We start from the raw sequence: 20,153 nt of genomic DNA, 5'->3' as shown, positions 1-20,153 counted from the left end.
TATCCTGCTCCCGCAGTAGGAATGCTGTAAATTGAGCCCTTTTGGGGATACTCAATTCTTGGTATTCAGTGTCTAAGTTAAGGGGTTAGTCTCTGCAGGCTGTGTGTAGAGATGAATGTCTTCAGAGAGCAATGCAGAACACGTGAAGTAGACTTCTGCTCTAAAGGAATCTGCGTCATTGCACTGGATACCCAGAGCCCTAGGTGTCTGCCTGAAGTCGCATACGGTTGGATGCTATGGAAGCCTGCCTCGGGTGCTCTGCTCTTGGACTGAATTCGGAGGTGGCAGCTCTTTCTTCCTCCCCCAGCCATGTTACTGACATAGACTTGTATTATTTGGCCCTGGCAAGGAACTACCCTCAGGGAACCTGTGAACAGTTGCTGTGAGCTGTGTCTCGTTTCCATTGGGAAACTCTTGCTACCTCAAATGTGCACAATCAGCAGAGGAGTTGTTTAAAACCACAGAAGGGATATTTGTTTCACTCTTCCTTAAAGGTGTCCATTTCCTAGAAAACTGGAGCCTGGCTGACCTGCGTGAGCCTATTATGGGTTGCCTCAATCTCTGAAAAGCTCTGATCAGTGAAGAGCCGTTTCTTTCGTATCTTCAAAAGTTTAGTAGAATGGTGTCCCTGCGTTGGTGTCCCTATGGTCATGCTAGCGTGTTACCCCTTCCCATGCTTGGAAAGAGAACTCTTTCAGCATCTGGAAATGGTTCCGCCATCATGAAGTTCCACAAAGTTGTTAAGCACTGAGTGCCTCACTCCAGTATATTTTTCCTGCTTACTTTTCTGAACAGCTGTTCTTATTCTCTCTGTGGGCAGAGTAACATTAGACAGTTAACTGTAGACGGGTGTAATAATGTTAAAAATTTTTGAATGTCCTTCTGAGGTAGAGCAGTCTCAGACTTCATTAGTCTGCTACCAGCTTTCCTTTTAGGTGTCATTTCTTTGATTCTCTTGATGTACAGTAGTTAAATACAGGTTGTCTAAATCACTTGAGAACAGTCTCACCGTAGCGAACCACTGGTAACGTTGCAACAACAGTTACGGTATATTGCCTGTAATTGCAGTAGTACCTCTTTCCATGCATGTACATCCCTGGAAATGTGTTCAGTTCACCACAAAGCTGAAAAAGAGCTCAAATACAGCTGATCACTGTATTTTTGCACACGTGTAACAAACAGACTGTGGGAAAAACCTGTAACTGTGGCTCTGTGGTTTCTAAAGACTTTGTTGGAAGATCTTGGCTTCAGCGTGTTCACCACTTTCCTGAGCTTTCTAGAAAGAAATCTGGCCTGTGTTGAGTTAAAACATTTTAGTATAAGATGGGCAGATGACTGGAGCCATGTGAATTTGGCACTTCTTTGGGCAGTCAAGCTTTTCAGTTGGGTGCCAAATGTTCTCCGCTTCAAATAAAGTGGACATTGCTGCAAGCTGGCATTGGGCTGCTTTTGGCTGCAGGATAATCTTTTGCCAATTGTGTGTCAGAAGTTTCTCTCAAAAATTGTACATACTGAAAATCGAAACCTTCACGATGGGCAGCTGTTCCGCATTCAGAGAGTATCAGCTTCTGCTGGCCGGTGGCTTACTGTTTGCCAAAGCTGTTTCATACAGAAAGAATCCAGTTGGTGTTTTTTACAGGGTCTGATGATTTCTGTGACCGTAACCTTCCCCAAGCACAAACACTCGGTATGCTGTGGGGGTATCCTGTGAATGGCTCTTGAAGCAGGTCTCAGGAGCTACTAGCCTTTTCTTTGAAGCCCTTACACAGCTCTCTTCTGCCTTCTCTTCCTGACCTTAAACAACAAGTCCATTCACCCTGTGATTAATCCTTCTTCAGAGACCATGTTTTCCAAAAGCCTCATCCTTCTTAGTCGTATTCTCCAGGTGCCTCTGATAGGCATGTATCTCTTTGGAACGGTGATCCTCAGAAACGGACACTGTGTCAGCAGAGACCCCAGCCCAGGCATGACTCTGGGAGCAGTATTCCATCAGCCCTCAGTGATTTGATCGAGACTAACCTCCGTTAGCCTGCTTATGGAACACCAGGTGCGAGGGTGTGGAGGCTTTCTGGAGTCCACATCCAGGTACCTGCCCTTGACAAGCTGTTCCGCTGTCAGAGAAGGAAACTGATTTGTTGCTCTTTTTGCACAGCCCCCTCTTTGTTGTCATTTTTTGTTGTGGTTGCCTGAATACACCCAAACTATTGGATCATTTCTTTTTCAAGTATTTTTTTTGGGTGGGAATGGAAATTTAACTCACGAGTTGAAATAACATGATTTCATTTTCCAATGAAATTAATGACTTTTCAATTTGTTTTCATTTTTCTTTGCTCTTCCTCCCGCTTCTTATCAATTCTTCACCATCCTGCCGTGACAAACCGTGTTGCTCTGGGGACACGGTTGAACCCTGCGGGGCCAGTGGGGCTGGTGCACATTCTTGGACCACAGACGCACTTTCCTTTTCAGAAACCGGACGGAGTGCGTTCAGCACGAGCGTTTGTTTTCATGATTCCTGCAGCTTTTATTGTGCCTGTTCTCGTCTGTGTTTAGTGAGGGCCAGTTATCAAAGTGGGGTCCCTCTCCCTTTGTGGTGGTCAGGCAAGAAACAAATGCCTGACGTCAGAGACAGTCAGTCATACGTCAGATGAGCTCAGAGTTGAGTGCCCAGCCTCCCTGCTGTCTTCATAAGGCACCTCCAGCAGTCAGGAGGAGGGGAGAGAGGCGGGTGGTGCAGTTCGTGTCTTCCTGCTGCGATGCTGATGCCCTAAACCCCTCCGCCACGGAGCCAGACCTGCATCTCTCTCTCTCAGGAGGCTGCAAGTTTGAACCAGCCCCACCCAGCTCTTCCAGGTCCAATAGGTTCCATTTTAGCAAGATGCAGCCCAAGTTATGGTTGCGCCCTCAAAAGAAGAGAATACCCATGATTTCCACTTTGTTGTTCAGGCTTTCCCAGTTTGGCAGAAGCCCTTCTGGTCACCCTTCCCTGCCAACCCGTGCCTGGAGTAACTACTGGACAAACTGCCATGAAGTCACCCTGTTAAATTGGGCCCTGAGGAAAGGCCTTGCTCTTTGCGGCAACCCCTCGGACAGCCGGGGTTTGCTCCCGGGTTTTCCTCAGGGCTGTTCTATGCTCGGCACTGCCAAAGGGCACGTCTGCACTGGGAAAGATCAAAACCTGGGAAATACCAGAATGTGAGAGCTTTCCAGAGCTGTTTCTGGAAGAACTGAATTATGCACGTTATGCACGAAGCTGAAGCAAACCCATCAGTGGGAATTTCGAGGAGTATTTTCCCTGTGTCAGTGCTCAAGGACTCAGAGTAGTTACTGAAACAGTGAAATGCTGAGCTTTGCTATTGGGCTTGTAATGGGCGGACCTCAAAGTCCTCAAAGGGACTCAGGCGAGGGGCCGTTAGGGCCGGGCAGGCCTTGCCTGCCCTACCCTGTCAGGCTTTGCCCCCGGGGCCAGTCCCTGGGGCAGGCTCTGCCTTGGGTGCCGCTTTCTGCCCCCTCTCCCTGCTGCCGCCATTGCTGCCGGCGGGCGCTGCCTGGCTGAGGGCGCTGGCGGGCTGCTCTCTCCTCTGGCCGGGGCTGTCGGCGCCCCCCTTCTTCCCCCGGAGCTCCCTCCCCTTCCCTCCCCTCCCCTCTCCTCTCCCCAGCAGCGGGAGCACGCGCGGCTTCGGGCAGCTTCGGGCCGTGAGGGCCGGCGCAGGCGAGGGGGGGCGTTAAGGGCAATGGCCGCCGCCGCGGGGCGCTTGTGTGGAGCTGCCGGTGGGCCGGGGCGGCGGGAGCGGCACTGCCGTGAGGAGGAGGAAGGAGGCGTTTTCGGGGAGGACGGCCTGGGGAGCGGAGACCTTGTCCCGGGGTGTTGGCGAGGGGAGAAAGGCGCTTTCCTCCAGGGAGCAGGCGGTGGGCAGCCCGCCGAGAGGGGCGGAGCCTGTGCCCGGTCCTGCCGTGAGGGCCGGCGCTCCAACAGGCACCAAGTGTGCTCCAGGCTCTGGAACATGGGTGTGGGCAGCCTGAGGTCCCAGCAGTTCAGAGGCTGAGTGCTGGAGTCGGAGGCTGGGGAGGGAGCGGGTGCTGCCTGTTTCCACCTCACCAGAGATGATTCCGGAGCCCCGTCCCCCCTTGGCATTTGGAAACGAACCGAGTTGGTTATGGCTTTAGTACTGACCCAAGGGGCAGGTTAAGACGCAAGCACCTTCAGAACCTTTCCTTCACCCGGAATTATTTGTGTGGAATAAATGAAGCCTTGGCCCATTGCACTGAGCTACAGCTGGGGGGCTGGGGGGGGCAGAAACCAGCCAAGGGCATTGTGCTCAGGGAGCTCCCGTCATCCTGTGCTGGATATGGGGAGGAGGGGTCTGGCTTGAGAAATACCCATGGCCATGTACATCACCGCCAAGCCAAGCAGGAGCTGCTGGAGCAGGCTTAATTCTAGCAGTGCCCAGCTTTGTGAAGCTTGACTGAAAAGGTGGTGTGGAGTCATCTCTTCAGAGCAGTGTCATGAGCGTGTCTTTGCTGGTGGTGTGGGTGCCAGTTGCCCTTCCATCCCTGCTGCTCACAGGGGGAGGAGGGGACTCGCTTTCAGAGAGGCCCCGCTGCCCTCACGCTTGAGAAAGTCTTGTAGGGTCTAGTTTCAAGTGCGCTGGCTTGCACATTGTTTTCCCTGCTAAGTGCAGAATTTGCTGCGTTCTGGTGTTTGGCAACCCAGAAGTGAGTCGCTCTGTGTTATTGTTCTTCTGTATCACAGTGTAGTAATGCTGCTCGTCTCTTGCAGGATCTTCTGACAAGCGTGAAACTAAGGTGAGGCGACTAGAGCAGACTGGTCACCAAGTCGGCTTCTCTGCCATACAGGGCAGGGATGCGCTCTTAGATGTCTTTGAAGCTTGATGGTAAGAAACACAAGTTGCAAAGAAAGAGTATTCTGGAGGTGAGAAGTTGAATGGAAGCAAAACCTGGTAGGAAGGAATGCCTTGTTTAGCTGACACCTAGTCCAGATTTCACGAGCTAGTGTAGCGGTAGCTCGTGTTCCCACTCGTGCTTAGTGATGGTGCGGGATGCTTTGACCCGACTGAAAGCCACGTGTAGCCTGTTCTGCCTTCTCCTAGCTTTTCCTGTATGCGTATCCTCCAAGTACCGGTACCTGACAGCTCTTCTCTGTCTGTCTGACAGGTCCGCTTGCACCCAGCCACACGAAATGGGGACGTTTAGCAGCAGCACCTCAGGTTATTCTAGAATAGCCTTTGCTTTGAAATGCATTACTTCTTGCTAGAAAGTGGGAAAAGGCCAAGGCCAAACCACCTTCCACTTGACGTATTTCATAAAAATTCATCTCTGTTCTTAGATCAGCCTGTTCTGTCCAAGGCTTATTGCATTCCTGAAGGGCAATCTCCTTGGTTCCTTCCTCTCTGCCTTCCCAAGGGGAATTCACTTAGTAGGGTGGAGGGATTCCCCTTTCTGCTTGGGAAAGACGGTGTCATAGCTGGCACTTGTGGTAGCATCTTGCATTTGGGAAAAGCAAGCAAGGAACACTTGTTCCCTGTGGGGAGGCCAGTAGCAAGGTTTCTAGTTGTTGTGGACCCTTGCAGAGTAATATCGCTCCTGAGCCATCCTGAGATAGCTGTCGTGGGTCAACATGCTTTCCCTTTGCTCTATGTGGTTCTCTGTGCTTGAAGCGTAGTCCTGCCCGCAGTTATATTTAAATGGGGATGTTTTTATGGATGCTATTTCTGTAAAAGTACTGATAGTTTATAAGTCTGTAAATACTGATACCTGTATGGAGATTTCTATTATCTAGCTATAAAGACTTTTCTATTTAGCCCGAAGGGGGATGTCTCTGTATCAGATACCGCCCAAGAGTCTGACCAGTTCATTGAGTTACTGGGTGCCCTCCACAACAGGGTGAAAGCAAGTTTAGCTGAATGTGGTTTCTTCTTCCTCCCCAGGGAGAGAAAGGTGGGGGGAGGAACTTGAGCTGAACATGGCCAGCTTTCCCCAGGAGGAACTCTCCTGTGTCTTCTCATGTGCCTGCCAGCCCTGTGCTTTCTAGAACTGTTTTACTTGCCCCCGTGTGGCCTCAGATGGCTTCAGATGGGAAGACCTAGCCTTTAAACTCTGCCTTTGTTTCTGTTGCCTGGCTGCAGTGGCTTTAGTGCGCCCTAGGCTTGCTGTGCTTTGGTTCTCTAGAAGCGATGGAAGGCAAGGGTTGCTGTCTTCAGCAGCTCCCCGGGTGTCCTAGGAGCAAGTATAGTGCTCTGCAAACGCTTTTGTAGAGCTCTTAACATGAGCAGTTGCTGGTGATGAATTTGGGGAATACTGGAGTGACATGAGAGATGGCTGGGGATTCGTAGACTGGGGTAGGTCGGGGGGGTCCTCCCGCTGCCATGTGGTCTGATTTCCTGCTCAGAGCAGGTCCAGTCAGATTATATTGCTCCGTGCTGCGTGCAGTCCTGTTTGGGGTATCTCCAAGGAGGGAGATTGAGCATCGTCTCTGGCAACTTGTTCCAGTGCTTGGGCACCCTCGTGGTGAGCACCTTTCCTTGTCTTGAGTCAGAATCCCACCCAGAAACACCCCCACACCCCCCCTGCCCACACATCCCTGCCCCGGGTAGCATCTTTTCTAGCTTTTCCCCTGTCCTTTGCCAGTTAAGTTGCCTTCCTGTTGAGCAGTGGCTTGTGTTTCCCTTAGGCTTCCTTCTGCTTCCAGAAGCCCTTCCTGTTGTCTTTCCTCTCTTCCTAGTTTGTCTCCAGCTAAGCTGTGGCTTTCCACAGTCCATCCCTGCATGCTTGCACAGTGTCTCTCTGTTCGTCCTGGGTATCCCATCTCTGCCTGCGCCTTGGGTGTTCTTCCTTTTTGGTGTTTGAGCTGGGTCAGGAGTTTCCTGTCTGTCAGTGCTGGCCTTCTGCTACTTGTGACCAACTCTGTGTCTTGGCATGGGCCCTTCTGGTGTCTGGGGAGGTGGGGGCTGTTGTCCTTGAAGTTCAACCCGTTGCCCTGCTCCCCTTTGCCCTCCAGGCCGGTCTCCTGTTGGCTCCTGCCTAGAAGCTCTTCAGGAAGCAGCAGTCTGCTCTGCTGAAGTCCAGCATTGTGATTCTGCTGGTTTGCTCGCTTCTCTCTGGTTTTTAAATTCTACAACCGAATGGTGGCTGCAGCCCAGCGTGCCCTTGAACTTTGCATCCTTGATCAGTTTTTTCCATGTCTGTGGACAAGGAGTCCAGCGGAGGGTGGAGACGGGTGCCCCGTCATTCTGCTTTCACACACGGGTTGTGGGATGATGTTGCTCCATGCTGCTGTCCCCTGGACACCTCCTCACTGCCCCCGGCACCCTGCCTGCAGAGTCTGAGAAGCCTATGCTGGTGTATGTGGTTGCAGTTCCTCCCTGGGTTAGGCAGCCTGTTACAAATCTGTAATATAAAAACTCATCTACACAGTGTATGTAGGTGAGCAGGCACTTCTTTATTGCAGCACTGGATGCACAGGGGATCGCTCCACCTAGTGTGCGTGTTTAGTTTCTCTGCTACAGAAGTTGTATACAATCAAAGTAGACATAGTCATCATATTTCCAAGAAACAGTTAACATATTCATATAGTTTCCGAGAACTCATTAGTATATGCAAATGCTTGTGATGCATGCGCCTTCAGGTACACAGGTGGTCGTCTAAGGTCCTCTGGTGGTCGTCCATATTCTTCCTCATGGTGTCCTCTAGTTGAACCCCATCTTTGCGCATGCTCAGCTTGGTTGCAAAATTCCATTCTTGGAATCTTCTTAAGTTTTCCTCGGTTTACTGACCAGGCCTGCAACTTATAATTCTCTTGACAGGCAAATTCTACCTATTCGCAATGCTACATTATTCAACGGTTAGTTTATGATTGAATCACAGCTAAATCATACCTGGTTGCCTTCATACAGAATATGTAACTTAATTTTTTAGTAATCGCTCTCTGGATTATACTATTCTATCAATATCCATACTTAAATTAATCCATGGTTATTTCTATTAATATTTATTGATTGGCATTCTTGATATTTGAATCAAGATGGGAAAGGTAAGGAATTTTCCAAGCAGCATCACTGGTGCATATCAGGTCACATTGTCACAGGACTCAAAGAAGACTTTTCTATTCGATTCTTCATCGTTCCATCTCATTACTATTAGTTCCTTAGAACAGAATAGCAACTCCCTGGTGAGGTTCCTATGGTATCTTGTTTCTAACTTAAGAATCCTAACTTATGCATTTGTATTTAATTATTTTATTTATTAATCAAATTTAAACTTTCTATATGATCATATTGTGATTATTTTTTAAAAAATCAGAGTATTTACAACAATTCCCCCCTTTGAAAGCTTTGAAAATTATTTCAGTACTTTCATTTTAATCGGTTAAGTAGATTATGTGCATCAAGTATAGATGCCAAACGAGTTAATCGATTCATCATCCTCCAATTAATAATATATTCTTGATAAAACAAGACTGATTAAAAATCAATATCAGGAGAACAACGATAGGGTGGCATAACTTATTTAGGATGCCTGTAGCAGTAGGTGACCACCCGAAAAGAGTGTCCCACCATTTATGTTCTGCATCCTTTTCCACCCTCCCTAAAACACGGTGTATTTCTTCCACACTGTGATGAACAGTTATTAAAGTTCCTTGTCCGTTTTCCTTGACCTTTTTCAAAATTTTGATTAAATCCTGGTGGTGTAGCAATTGTTTCACTAAAGTGAGATTCAATCCAATGGGTGTAGGCAGCAGTTCCTGAATTAATGTATAATTAGATTGCAAGAGCTGGTGAGGTGTGACTGGAGTCAAATAAGAGAAAAAATCACGTCCCATGATTTCAGTGAAATACAAACACAAAAATCTGAGTGATTCCTAGGATCTATAACTACATCATCTATGGATATAAAATCACAAGCTGTTCTCAAACATACACAGCCCTTACCAATATATATATAAGCACTGTTTCAGGGTTTTCGTCAGGGCGAGTCTCAAAATGACAAACATCTTGTTCAGTATCTAAACAGATATCCTGACCTCTGATTGCATTACCTTCACAGATGAAGCCTTGTTGTTCCCGTACAACAACCCTTGTTCAAAATCTACAGTTTGTCATTTCTGTCCTATTTTTTGGGCCCATACTTGATGCTCAAATGGATAGAGTATGGTTCCATTGTGATTCAATCCTAATGCCATAACAGGGTAAGTCGAATATATTGAAGCGTTGTGTATAGTTCATACAAAAGTTGTGGCTGTACTTGTGACGGGATCGTAGGTAAAGTTTACCAAATTCCACCAGGACTGGAGTTTTTTCTCTAAATCCGTGGCACTATCCCAAATTATTTTCCGAACTTCAGTGGGGAGAGTGCCTTCTTCACCCTCTCTTATGATTGAAGCAGCTACTGATTGCGCCCACAGTTGAGCCTGGATACAACTGGGAGCCAAAGATAGGTTATCTTGGACCACACCGAGTCCATCTACAATCATTTCCTGGTCGTCTCCATTCACCTTTTCCCATTTTGGTAATATGTTTGACAACAGCCACTGATTAGTTTCTAAAGCCAATAGGGAAGATTGCAAAGGCTGTTGCAATTTAGCCAGTTCACTAGTTGTAGTAGCCAGTTTGTCTCCCGATGTATTTTGCTAATTTGCCTTTTTAATGTCTGATTCATTCTTTTTGTTTTTCCACTTGATTAAGGCCTCCAGAGGGTACGTAAATTTCAGGTAATTCCCAGAATTTTACTAATATTTTGTATTATTTCTGTAATAAAATGTGGGCCTCTATCAGAAGATATCCCAACAGGTACTCCAAATCTTGGAATTATTTTCTGTAACAACCATTTAATGATTTTCTTTGCTTGATTGGTCTGACAAGGAAAAGTTTTAGGCCATCCTGTAAAAGTATGAATCCCCACCAGAATGTATCGATACCCTTTTTGTCTGGGTAATTCTGAAAAATCAATTTGCCAATAATCTCCCAAGTTGTACTCCCGATTTCAAGGTTCCCACTGGAACTCTTCTCTTTACCACCGGATTGTTTGGCAAACAAATCTCACACTTGGCAGACATTATTTTAGCCATTTCTAACATTTTTGTAGATGCCACATATCTCTTTAAAAAGGTGACTAATGCTTCTGGACCCCAATGGCATTCTTTATGTTTTGTTTGTAATATTTCTCTCATCGGAAGTGGGGGAATTACTAGCTGTCCCTGAACTGTGACCCACCATCCTGCAAAATTCCTTTTTGCATCTAATAACTTCCCTAGTTTCTCATCTTCCGAATATTGAGGTTTCTCTTTTGGCAATGTAATGTTCTTTGCAGGAATTAATGCCATTTGTAAGGCATTCCTTTTTGCTATTCCTTTAGCTGTTCTATCAGCTAATTGTTCCCTATAGCTTCTTTCCTATTTCCTGATTGGTGTGCTTTACAGTGCATGATTGCCACTTTGATCGGTCTCTGGACTGCTTGTAACAATTCCAGTATTTCCTCTTTGTATTTGATGTTTGCCCCTTTGAGAGGATAATAGTCCTCTTTCTTTCCATAATATCCCATGGACACGTACTACACCAAAAGCATCCTTTGAGTCAGTCCAAATATTTACTCTCTTTCCTTCACTCAGTTCTAACGCCTTCGTCAAGGCTATCAGCTCTGCCTTTTGCGCTGAGGTATTGCTGGGCAAAGCATATGCTAGCAGAGACTCTCTTGCCTGCTCAGTCAAGGAAGCCCTGTCCCTGGGCCAGCAGTCCTTATTCCTTGTGCTCCTCAAAGAAGGGTCCTGTGGTCATAGGAGCCAAAGTCCTGACTGTGCCACCAGCCCCATGGTGCTAAGCAGCAGGATGTGTTTGCTCCTCCTTGAGCCTTCCTGAGGACAGCCCTGCCAGGGTGACGGGCTCTTCCCCCTGGATGTTGTGGGGATGAGGGCCTGATGAGCTTCATCAGCCTCCCTGGAGCAGCATGGCCCTGAGCACCCAGTGTGCTGCAGCCACTTGAGACTTCAGGTCAGGGTGGCAGAAGGATGCCTCTCCCTAGCTGCAGGAGGAGGGCTCTGATGACTGACAGCCCCCTTGCAGCCTTGCCTTGCCTCACCCTTCTGCCTGTGCTCTACAAAGAGGGCATCACCTGTGTAGGGGCAGGAGCCCCCCACCTTCCCCTGCCTCTCTGGGTCTGTTGTGCAGATGAGCAGTGCATGTTCTAAGTACAGAGACGTCTCTACTCCATAAACAGCCTCTATTCCCCATACAGGCAGAGCGCCCCGTACTTACTACCGGTGTGCACCAAGTGTTTGCTCTGCAAAGAGAAAAGCCTCACCTCCCCTGTTTGTGTGCTTCTGTAGGCAGAGCGTGCCTGATGTACAGAGACGCTCCCCCTCCACCCCCAGCCTCCCCAGATTTCCTATGCGGGTGGGTGGGCAAGCCCTGCCTCACCTGGCCCGTCTCTGCTCCGTAACCGGCATACGGTCTGTGTCCTGACAGGGCAGTGGAGTGCGGTGCTCTCCATGTGTATTCTCCGTACAGCCATTTTTACAGTCTGTATGGTGAGAGAAAGCTATTGCCCCACCTCACCCTTCTGTTGGTTTCTGTCCTCTATACAGCCAGTGTACACTGTATAAGCAGACCAAAAAGCCCTGCCTTGGCAGTACCTAGTCTATGACTAGACATGCTTTGCCTGCATACAGTCTATCTACAGACAAAATGCAGTCTGTATCTGGAGAGAAAAGCCTCCCTGTCTCTTTTCTGATAGGCAGAGTATAGCCTGATAGACACTGCATACTGAGCAAGCAAGCCTGGCTTTGCCTGTCCATGCGTAGTGGTGAGGAAGACAGTATGTAGTCTGTATAGCAACGGAAAAGCTTCCCCTTGTTGCAGGTATGTTGCGTGTACGCAGATGGTTGCGTACATGTCGAGGTAGGTGAGGCACTGCTTTTCTATGTACGTGTATTACATTTAGCCCATATACTCTCTGTGCGGACAGAAAAGCCTCTCATCACCTTGTGTGCGTATATTCCATGTATGCGTAAAGTATGTGTATCCATGTGCATGTGTTCCAAGTCAGGACAGCATACGCTCCACACACAGAGAGAAATGCCCTTCCTCCGTTGGCCTTGAAAATGGCTGTGTTCCATGTAGAGACAGTATTGACTCCACATAAAGACATCAACATTCATACTGGACATAAAGCGTAGCTTCCCCTCACCTGTCTGTCTGCTTTGTGCAGTCCGTATGCAACTGACACACTGTACGTCTATTCCGCACGTTCTATGTGTGTGTTCTGTGCAGAGAGTGCATCTACGGAGAGAAAAACATGGTTGTGCTTCCTGTGTCTGTATACTTTTTTTATGTGTAGATACTCTTGTCTTCTGAATAGAGAGAGGAAAAAAGCCTCAGTGAGATGAGGTCAGCTGAGGCTTCTCTTCCTGCAGATAGTGTATCATGTCTGTGGATGTTCTGTATAGACCGGGCGGGGGTGGGGGGGGGGGTGTTATCTATGTTGACGAAAGACATGTATTTGGATGCATCTCTCTGTGTCTCTCCATCTATATTCTGTTTATACTTGCTGCATGTTTTCTGTGTGTATTCTATGCGTATGGAGGTACCTAGATGGTGTCCTAGCTGTGTGTATTTTACATGCAGGCAGAAGTTGCCTCGCTTGGGCAATGCAGGACTTGTTCCCTATGTAGAATATATGCAATGTATAGACAATGTAAACGAAATGAAGCAAGCTTCAGCTAAGCAAGGTGAGGCTCATTTGTTTCCGTGTAAAACACATACTGTCTTGTTTATGCCCCGTTCACAGATGCAAAACCCTCAGCCAGACTCTTCTGAGTGTAGGCAGGTAACATACTGTCAAGTTCTAGTCAAGCTATAGATGGAAAGCAGGGACATAGTCCAAACCCTTTTGTCCATCCGCCGAGGCTCTGCTGTCTGCATGTCTTCTAGCTTCAGCCTGGGGAGCTGGGCTGAGCCTTCTGCATTGCCACAGACGTGGACTTTGTGCTGCTTGGGTAGCAGGTGAACAGCGAGGGCGAGGTGAGAGTGACCAGAGGAGCAGAGAGGTGTCTCCCAGGTGAACTGGGAGCTCTGCAGGTGGTCATTTGAAGGGGCTGAGGGGAATGTTTTGGGGGCCACCTTGTATCTCAGTGAGAAAGGGCCGCCTGTGGGTTGCGGGTTTCCTCAAAGGCAGAGAAGTGGGTTGTGCCCCTGTGGAGGTGCCACCTGTGAAGGGTGAAAGCTCTCTAGGAAGCATGAAGAGCAGTTGGCCACAGAATGGGCTAATCCCTGTGCAATAAATAGCAGGGGTCTGGGAAGAGGTGTGGCATTTGTGTCCCCATCAGGTGCAGTCTGGCTCTGCGCAGGCAGCCTTTCCGTTGTGGAAATGTGTAGCGTGGCTCTCTGGCACAGCAAAAGGAGGGAGAAATGAGGAATTTCCCAGGAACCCCTAGGAGATGAAGAACTGGGATGCATTCAAGGACTTTGAGAGGACTTGCTAGGAATGACTGTCTTTAGGAGATTGGCAGGAACATTGTAGAGTTGTTGGCTAGGAGTTTCTGAAAGGGAATAAAAATACCTATTCCACTACTGTTTTCTAGGATTGCCCCCAATCTAGGATTGCCCACACTAGTTTTGAAGCATGTGAGGAGCACATCACCATATGGCTCTGGAGGAGTGCTTTACTGCACCGTGGGGCTTTTCTCGCAGTCCTGCACTGTGTGGCTTTTTTGGAGCTTTCTGTCGGGGGCTTTTTGGGAGCGCTTCACCATGGGGCTTTTTGGGAGCGCTCCATCACTTGGGTGTTTTGGAGCTCTGCACCCCGGGGCTTTTTTGGAATGCTTCACCATTTTGTTTTTTTGGAAGCCCTTTATGGTTTCACTATTTTCTGGAATGCTACAGGACCCGGCATTTCTGGAGTGCATCACCGCGCCACCCCAGAGGAGTGCTTCACCATTTGGTTTTTCTGGGAGTCTGTCACTGTTTGGCTTTTTGGGAGCCCTCTTTGCGGGGCTTTTTTGGTTTGCTTCACCAGTTGGATATTTTGGAGCGCTTAACCCCGGTGCTTTTTAAGAGTGCTCCATCGCGGGCTTTTTCAGGGTCCTCCCTCGTAGTGGTGTTTGGAGCTCTCCACCCTGGGGCTTTTTGGGAGCAGTCCAACCCGGTGTTTTTTTGGAGCTCTGCACCCTGTGGCTTGTTTAGAGGGCTTCACCATTTTGTATTTTGGGAACCCTTTACAGTTTTGCTATTATATGCAATAGGACGAGACCTGGCATTTTTTGGAGTGCTTCACCGCGCTGTCCTAGAGGACTGCATCACCATTTGTTTTTTTGGGTGTCCTTCACAGTTTGGGGCTTTTTGGATTCCTTCACAATTTGGGTTTTTTTTTGGGGGAGCCCTGCACACTGGGGCTTTTTTCAAGGGCTTCAGCATTTTATTTTTTTCTGGGGGGGAGCCCTTTACAGTTTTGCTATTTTTTGAAATTTTCCCAAACCCGGGATTTTTTGGAGTGCTTCACCTCCCTGCGCTGCCCCGGAGGAGTGCATCCCCATTTGGTGTTTTGGGAGCTGTTCAGCATTTGGTATTCTTTTGGGGAGTCCTGCACCCTCTGTGTGTCTGGGGTCTCTGCACCCTGGGGCTTGTTTGGAGTGCTTCACAGTTTTGTTTTTTGGCGGCCTTTTGTGGTTTTGGTATTTTTTGGAATATTGCAAAACCCAAGATTTCTGAAGGCCTTCACAACGCGGCCCTGGAGGAGTGCCTCACCATTTGGTTTTTCAGAGCCATTCCCAGTTAGTATTTTCTGGAGGAGTCTTGCAGCGTTTGGTGTTCTTTTGGAGGGAGTAGTGTACCATTTTAAGGTTATTTTGGGGGAAATTCTGCACAGTTTGGTGGGTTTTTTGGGAGTCCTGCAACCTGGGGCTTTTTTGGAGCTCTCCAAGCCGGTCCTTTTTGGAGCTCTGCCCCCTGAGGCTTGTTTGGAGGACTTGACCATTTTGGGTTTTGGAGCCTTCTATGGTTTTGCTATGTTTTGGAATATTACAAAACCCGGGATGTTTGGAGTGCCTCACCGCGCCACCCGGCAGGAGTGCCTGACGATTTGTTTTTTGGGAATCATTCACTTATCTTTCTGGGGGAGTCCTGCAGCGTTTGGTGTTTTTCTGGGGGACTCCTGCACCCTTTGGGGGCAGTTTCTGAACTGTTTGGTGTATTTTGTGGAGTCCTGCACCTTGGGTCTGTTTTGAAGCTCTCCAACCCGGTACTTTTTTGGGACTCTGCACCATGGGGCTTGTTTGAAGGGTTCACTGTTTTGTTTTCTGGAGCCCTTTAGGGCTTTGCTGGTTTTTGGAACATTACAAAAGCCGGGATTTCTGGAGTGCCTCAGCCTGCTGCCCCACAGGAGTGCCTCACCATTTTGGGTTTTGGGAGCTGGTCACCGTTACCTTTTTGGGGGATTCCTGCATCTTTTTTTTGGTGGGACTCCTGCAGTGTTTGGTATTGTTTTGGGAGCACTCCACCCTGGTGGGTTTTCGGAGCTCTTCACCCTTGGGCATTGTGGAATTATTGCTGGAGGTGACTTAGAAATTAAATCTATATTTGCATTTTTAGGAAAGGTACAGCACTGAAGAAACTTTTGGGGTGGAGTGTGGTGGTCATGCAAGAGTTCCATCCCGCAGAAGTTCCTGAGGCAACCTTAGGTGTTGGCAATGCCAGGGGAGCTTGGTGTGCTGACTCTAAGAGAAACTGTACAGAGGGTGGAGCAGAGTAGAGACAGCGCGGCCCGGCTCTGTGATAAGACAGGAACTGGAAGGTGCTATGGAACAATGAGATGGAGACTCCCCCTGCTAACTAGGATAGGTACCTGGTCAAAGACAACGCTACTGTACAAAGATACAATAACCTATTTAGTGCGTGTAATGGTGTGTAGCGGAGTGCCTGGGAATGGGCCGACAGTCTCTCACCTTTTGACAAAATACTCATTATAATCTCATTGTAATACTAAAAACCACACCTCCATCCCAAAGCTACCCACCTCCAAGGTGCAACCACCCCTCGCTGAGCCTGCGCTCTGAATTTTTCTTGGTCTCTACCTTTAAAAGCAAAGCGAGAAACTTTTACACCAATTGCAACAAAGACAAATAGGACTAGAGTCACTCAAGCTCCACCTGTAAAGTAAGAATAGTATAAAAGCTTAAGAGAGGAGGGATGTTAGGGAAGATACCATCGCAGACCTGCTCTAACATCTGGGATCAGTCGACGGGCTGAACCTCTCTTCCCCCCCAGAGGGATGCCTTTGAGTAAGATGTGGACACTTGGCTATACCAAGTGTCCCCCCCCCGGGAGATTGGGCAACCTCTGTAGAGTTGTTTTGTGATTTAATGCGCTTGTAGCCGGCTATAATTCTCATATTAACACTTGGCTATACCACGTGTTTCCCCGGGAGATTGATAGAGTTGTTTTGTGATCTAGCGCGCTTGTAGCCAGGCTGTATTACTCATATTCATACTATTTGTACCACCTTTGTGGGCAGTAGTTCTATCACCGGCAATCCAAAAGAACTTGTGTATCTGTCACTTTAATAAACTACACTATTTGTTAACCTAGCCGTAAGAGTTCTCATTGAACGCAGTTAAATTCCTTAAGGGTGGCCGTGCTAGTTCATGCAACGTGGCTAGACTGAAAGTGTATGGAGTTACAAGTGCATCCGTAATCGTTAAGCTTCTATCTATCTATCTATGTATGAGTGTGTGTGTGTGTATGTATATATATGTTTATATAGAACACGACCGGACTTGTAATACAGGAAATGGGTATCACTCAGAATCTAAGCCTAGCCGCCCCCAGCCCCTCTGATATCTGAGGACAAGCTGGAACGCACGGGGGTTTATTTTCTGCCAAATTGCTCAGTCCTTTTAACGTGACAGGCATGTTTTCAGTGGTTCACCATTTTGTTTTTTGGAGCCCTTTATGGCTTTGCTATTTTTGGGAATATTACAAAACGGGGGATTCTTGGAGTGCTTCACTGTTCCACCCCAGAGGAGGGCAAACCGTTTATTTTTTGTTTTCCTGCTAAGTCTTGCACCATGTAGGGTTTTTTTTGGGGGGGACTCCTGCACCATTTGTGTGTTTTTCTGGGGAGTCCTGCATCATTTGGGTTTTTTGGGAGTCTCCAACCCGGCACTTTTTTTGAGCTCTGCACCCTGGGGCTTGTTTGGAGGGCTTCACCATTTTGTGTTTTGGAGGCCTTCATGGTTTTGCTATTCTTTGGAATATTACAAAACACGGGATTTTTTTGAGGCCTTCACACCACTGCTCCGGGGGAGTGCATCACCATTTGGATTTTTGGGAGCCGTTCACCACTAATTTTTTTGGGGGGGAGTCCTGCACCTTTCGGTGTTTTTTTAGGGGGGAGTCCTGCACCGTTGGGTGTTTCTTTGGGGAATCGTGCAGTGTTTGGTGTAGTTTTGGAAGGAGTACTGCACTGTTTGGAGGTTTTTTTGGGAGAGATTCTGCAGTGTTTGTTGCTTTTTTTAGGAATACTGCACCCTGGGGCTTTTTAGAAGCTCTGCAGCCTGGTACTTACTTGGAACTCAGCACCCTGGGGCTTGTTGGAGGGCTTCACCATTCTGTTGTTTGGAGCCCTTTATGGCTTTGCTATTTTCTGGAATATTACAAAACCCGGGATCCTTGGAGTGCTTCACTGTGCTGCCCCAGAGGAGTGCAAACCGTTTAGGGCTTTTTTTTTCTGGCGACTCTTGCACCATTTGGATTTTTTGGGAGGGACTCCTGCAACATTTGGGGTTCTTTTCAGGGAGTCCTGCATCATTTGGGGTTACCCAAATTTACCCAATTTTGCACCGTTAGGTGTTTTTTTGCGGGAGTCCTGCACTGTTGGGTGTTTTTTGGGGGGAGTCCTGCACCGTTTGGTGGTGTTTTGGAAGGCGTCCCTGCACCACTTGGGGTTTTTTTGGGGGGAGGTTCTGCAGTGTGTGTTTGGTATTTTCGGGAGTCCGGCATCCTGGGCCTTGTTTGGAGCTCTGCAGCCTGGTACTTTTTTGGAAATTAGCACCCTGGGGCTTGCTGGAGGGCTTCACGATCTTGCTTTTTGGGAGCTCTTTATGGTTTTGCTAGGATTTCTGGAGTGCATCCCCGCAGGAGTGCCTCACCATTGTGGCTTTTGGGAGCTTGTCACCATTACCTTTTGGGGGGAATCCTGTACCATTCTTTTTTTTGTGTGTGGGGGATTTCTGCAGTGTTTGCTATTATTTTGGGAGCGCTCCATGCTGGTGGGCTTTCGGAGCTCTTCACCCTTGGGCTTGTTTGCAGTGGTTCACCATTTTTTTTATAGGAGCCCTTTATGGCAGTCACGCCCTCCGTAGCGCTGCTTTCCCCTTTCCATTATGAAGCAGGAGGGAGGGGACTGCTGGGCTGCTGCAGCACATGGCTCCGCTCCCTCTGACCCCTCTCTCCCTCTGCCTTCCAGGCACATCACCATGTGGCACGTGGTGGTCGGGGCCACCCGGTTGACTCAGCTGGGCCCTGAGGCCCAAGTGCGCACTATCAAGCGGCTGCTGGTTCACGAGCACTACAGTAACATCACGCAGAGGAACGACATCGCCCTGCTGGAACTGGACCAGCCTGTGCAGTGCAGCTACTCCATCCAGCTTGCCTGTGTGCCCGACGCCTCGCTGAGAGTGTCAGAGCTGACAACCTGCTACGCCAGCGGCTGGGGTTCCACGACTGCAAGATGTGAGTTCCCAAAAAGTACTCGTGTCCTGAGCGCAAGCTTGGCACCCAGGGGAGACGGGTTGGGCTTCCTGAGAGCAGAGGCGAAAGCCAGAGTCAGGCTGCGGGGACGCATGCCTCTAGAGAGATGGGCCTGAGCCATTCCCCAAAGGGAGGCACAAGGGGACCACCGGTACAGTGCCTTCAAGGTGCAAAGCCAAGCCCTAGGGAAGGGCTTCACCCAGACAGGGGAGGACAAATGGCAACGAGCTGCCTGGTGTTAATTCCTCTCTGTGCTCGCAGCTGGAGGATCAACTGATGTCCTGCAGGAGGCCAAGGTCCGCCTCATTGATGTCAACCTCTGTAACAGCAGCGGGTGGTACAGAGGGGCCATCCACACCCACAACCTGTGTGCTGGCTACGCGCAGGGTGGCATCGACACCTGCCAGGTAGGAGCGTGCTACGAGTCAAGCCCCAGCAGCACAGGCAGCCCTCTCACAACCGTCCCACGCAGACCCCAGCGCGTGCTTTGCCTGGCAAGTCACCCTCCCACCGCTGGGTCCCCACCGCTGCTGGGGCTCACCTCCCCTTCCCCACCTGCAGCTCCTTGCCCAGTGCCCCCCTTGCCCCAGAGGCCTGCGACTCTGCCCACAAAGCCCATCCAGTGCTCTTGGCAGCACGCAGCTCCACATCCCAAGCCTGGAGCATGTGCGTTCCACACATGAAGGATCGCTGTGCAGAGAGGAGAGAGAGCCCTACCTTACAGGCCCACGACCCCCTCCCACACAAGCTCCTGTAGGCCCCGGCACCTGAGCGGGGCCTTTCCGTGCTGCAGAGCACAGCTCTGGCAGGTGCTGTGAGAGAGAAGGAGCCAGCCGTAGTGCTGAGAGACCACCCAACAACACCTTTGTCCTCTCTCCTTTGCTGCAGGGCGACAGCGGTGGTCCTCTCGTCTGCCAAGATAACAAGACAGACTACTTCTGGCTCGTTAGAATCACCAGCTGGGAGAAAGGCTGTTCCAGAGAATGGCAGAGGGAAGCCCCCGCACCTATCATGAGCTTTGAAACTGTCATTCTTCAAGCCAATGCTCTCTAGCCTGCATGGACCTAGCCCTGCTCAGCAAATGCAATGCACGGGACTGGCTCCTGCTTTCCTCCCATGACTGCCCTGCAGTCCAGCATGGGAGCAAGGCTCCACCATACAGCTCTAGAAGGTCGACTGATGAGATGAGGCTGACACAGGATTTACCAAAGCCATGGAGAATGGCATGTGGGGCTGAGAGCAGGAGCATCCTTCTCTGGCTAGAGCCAAAAATTGCGTGTCCTTGGCCACGCGTACCAGGGGCCACAACTGCCCTTGTCGGTGTTGGCCCAGAACAGCAACGTAACTCATAGACAGCAAGGACAGGAAGCCTGCCAGAGGCTGTTGCTGTGGCTGACGTAG

The sequence above is a fragment of the Gavia stellata genome, unplaced genomic scaffold (genome assembly GCF_030936135.1).
Source record: "Gavia stellata isolate bGavSte3 unplaced genomic scaffold, bGavSte3.hap2 HAP2_SCAFFOLD_44, whole genome shotgun sequence".
Lineage (NCBI taxonomy): Eukaryota > Metazoa > Chordata > Aves > Gaviiformes > Gaviidae > Gavia > Gavia stellata.
Note: the sequence above shows the minus strand (reverse complement) of the source record.